The sequence below is a fragment of the Nycticebus coucang genome, chromosome 13, assembly GCF_027406575.1.
Source record: "Nycticebus coucang isolate mNycCou1 chromosome 13, mNycCou1.pri, whole genome shotgun sequence".
NCBI classification, from domain to species: domain Eukaryota; kingdom Metazoa; phylum Chordata; class Mammalia; order Primates; family Lorisidae; genus Nycticebus; species Nycticebus coucang.
The window spans coordinates 28902867-28906282 of record NC_069792.1 but is presented as its reverse complement, the minus strand read 5'-3'; the positions used below and the strand labels follow the sequence as shown (position 1 = coordinate 28906282).

Genomic DNA, 3416 nt, shown 5'->3' with positions numbered 1-3416 from the left:
CACATCACATCAAAATTCTTCACGTGACACTTGGTAAATGATGAGAATTATATAAAACTGTTTCACAATTTAATGAACCAATATGGACAGCTGCATGTGTGTAGAATACGTGATCTCAGAAATAATTTAGAAATTTATTTAAAAAAGTACTGAGTTTGCCAAATCACAGCTCTGTTTTTTTTTTTCCTTACTAAAAATAGTTAAGATCTGTAAGTAAACAAATAAATGAATTCTCTGGATGGTTTTTTAGTGTATTTAAAGTACTCCAGAGTTCAATTCTTTATCTATCCTAAATTAGTAGCAATTCTCTTTGGTATATTGTTTTGTATATTATATTATTTAAATCTTTATTAATTAAAAAGATATGTGCATAAAATATATGCGTATAGAAATATCTATACATATGTATTGTATCATATATATTCACATTTGTGATTGGGAGTAGTCACAATGATTAAAGATGTGCACTTAACAAAAACACAGATTAATTTTATTGCTAGAACTAAATAATGTTAGAGCTGTCAATAGTGGAGAGAAAAATGTAGTCTGAAGTTGCTAGCTAGAAACCAAAACCAAGAGAGGGCATACCACCAGGCCACTGATAGAGTTGGGGAGAAATGTAAGTTGGGGCTAGAATCTAAGCCTTATTATTTATTTATCCACTCATTTATCCCATAGCCATTTATTTATAGAGGGTCTGTGATGTGCTAAGCACTTTTTGTGGAATCTGAAGGAATGAAGATGAATGTGTGTTATAGTTCCCAGCCCCCTGCACAGCAGACTCCTTCCTCTGGTTATCCCTACTTCAACCCGTTACCTTTTTTATAAAAATATTCAAACATGTTAGAGAAGAAATGTGAAAAAAAAAAAAAGATCTGAAACATTAGTTTGTGAAATTTATCAAGAAACAGAAAAAAAAAACCAAATAAGTGAAAAGAGAAACAAAATTGGAAACAATTGCAAGCAATCTCAAAAACATATGCTTCTCTCTGCTCTTTCTCAGCACACTTCTGTGGTATATTCTCAAATATGAAGCAGCAAAACAAAATAAGGGGACAGAGAAAATGAGAGATTCAAAAAATGAGAGATTCAGCTCTGGAGAGAGGTGAAGAGCATCCTTAGGCCATACTTCAACCTCACAGCATTAATATCCTTTCCCCTAAAGGAGCAAATCAGTACAGTGAACTTGAATGAATCTTGCTTCCGCAAATGAGATGTAAATATGGTATGGTTTGAATGAGACAATGAGGAGACGATAAAGGTCACACTAAAACGTCTGTTTCTCTTTTAACTCTTATTTTAGCAAGAGATGTCAGATTTCTGCACACTACAGTTCAAAAAATAATGCAAAATTGCCTCAATAAAAGGAAGTGTCCTCTACAGGGCACATGCTTAAATATGCCTAAACTGCCCCTGAAAGATGCATGAAATGAGATTAACAGTGACTGACTCTAGGAGGGGGAAATGGGTGGTTGAAGCAAATAAATATAAGAAAATGGCTTTTCATTCACCACTGTTATGTTTGAAGTTTGTACCAAGAGCATGTATTATCTAGTGATACAAATAAAAAGATATAAATAAAGCATCCTCCCCACCAGAGTGTTCAGTCTTGTTAAATGTCTCTTTGCTCATCAGTTCTACAAATATTTTTTCAGAAAGAGTGTTGGTAGGCCCTACCCAGTCAGGCCTGCCTGGTCCTGAATATCCCCAGGAGCCAGAACTGCATCTTTGCTTTATTTATTTGTCATCAGGAAATGAGTTCAGAAGAGGAAGCCAAAGCCTACCTAAATGCAATAAGGGACAAAAAGAGAAAAGAAAAACATAAGAAAAAAAACCCTAACAAAATTGGGAAAAATGAAGGGGGCAGTTAGAGGAAATTATGTGTGCACTGAAACCATTTAAAATACTGGAATAATTTATGCACATATAATTTGCAAAATGTGTATGAATTTTTAAGGGGAAGGGGCAGATTTAATTTTCATAGGAAACAAAGCTTTGCTAATAGATTTTCAGTTTTGAAAGTTTATGTGGTTTTATTTAGGAATAAATGCAAAATTTATAATGTTTTCATTTCACTTATGCTAAGTTAAAAGATGATCTTTTTTTAACTAAAGAAAATGAGCTGAAATGTGACAACTTATGATTAAGTTTAATGTTACTTATCAGAAGAAAGTTATCACACGAGGTTCATCTATTTTTCTTGCTATGTGGAGGTTTTACCACTCTTCTTGGTACTTGACTGCAGCTTCATCTCTCCATCTTCCTATAGCATTGTAACATTGAAGTTGCAACATCAACATTAGTATTGTCCAAATAGGCTCTTTAATATTTTGTACCGTATATTGGGAAGTGCCTGTGGCTCAAAGGAGTGGGGCGCTGGCTCCGTTTGCTGGAGATGGTGGGTTCAAACCCAGCCCAGACCAAAAACTGCAAAAAAAAAAAAAAAAAGTTGTACCATATAAGAGTAGATATTAAATGGTCACTGCAACTACACATATACTAAAATAGCAATGTTAATTAGTGAAGATTAACATGGTTCTTGGACAAGGATGACATGCAAATTTGTAAAGCTTTCAATATTTATTACACAAAAACTAAGAGAATTTATTGCTAGCTAACCAGTTTCAACAGGAATACTAAAGAGATTTCTTCAAATGTAAATGAAAGGACATTGTACAGTAAATAGAACCCATATGAAAAAATAATGAGAAATAACTACATAGGTAAAAATTTAAAACACATTATAAATGTATTTTTTGTTTATAATACTTTTTTCTCCTCTTTGAGTTATAAGACAGTTGTATAAAAAACAACAATTATATATCTATGTTTATGGATATATAGTGTATAAAAATGTAATTTTATGATAATAAAAGCGCAGAAGAGGCTGATGGCTTGGAGATACATAGAGATGAGATTTATATAATATACAAAGGTTTTTTTCTATATTAGTGAAATTGTGTTGGAATTAATCATAATTAAACAGCACAAGTTAAGACATTAATTATAATACTTAGGGAAATAATTAAAGAAATAACTTTAAAAATAGTAATAGATAAATATTTTGAAATGATAAACTATTTAATAAAAATAAGTAATACAGGAAGAATAAAAAAAGATGTAAGACTCATAGAAAACTAATAGCAAAATCTTACACAAATTCTAAATGATTGCATTTAATGTAAAATAATTAAGCATTCTAATCTAAACGTAGAAGTTTTCAGAATGAGTATTTAAACAATGATACAGACATATACTCACTCCGTGTGACACACTTTAGAATCTAGGACACATACTCATGGAATGTAAAAGAATAGAAGTTAACCATAAGAAATGTAAAAAAACAAAACAAACAAAAAACCCCACAGATAAATAAACAAAATGAAAAATTTTAAAACAAACAAATACATTTTTGT

General features: G+C 31.3%; 1 non-coding gene across 1 annotated transcript; it reads left to right on the top strand.

The window, feature by feature from the left end:
* The first annotated feature begins 2478 nt into the window (after positions 1–2478).
* Positions 2479–2584, top strand: LOC128564126 (U6 spliceosomal RNA). Its single transcript, XR_008374002.1, has one exon. It is a non-coding gene; the product is annotated as a U6 spliceosomal RNA (small nuclear RNA).
* The last annotated feature ends 832 nt before the right edge of the window (positions 2585–3416 follow it).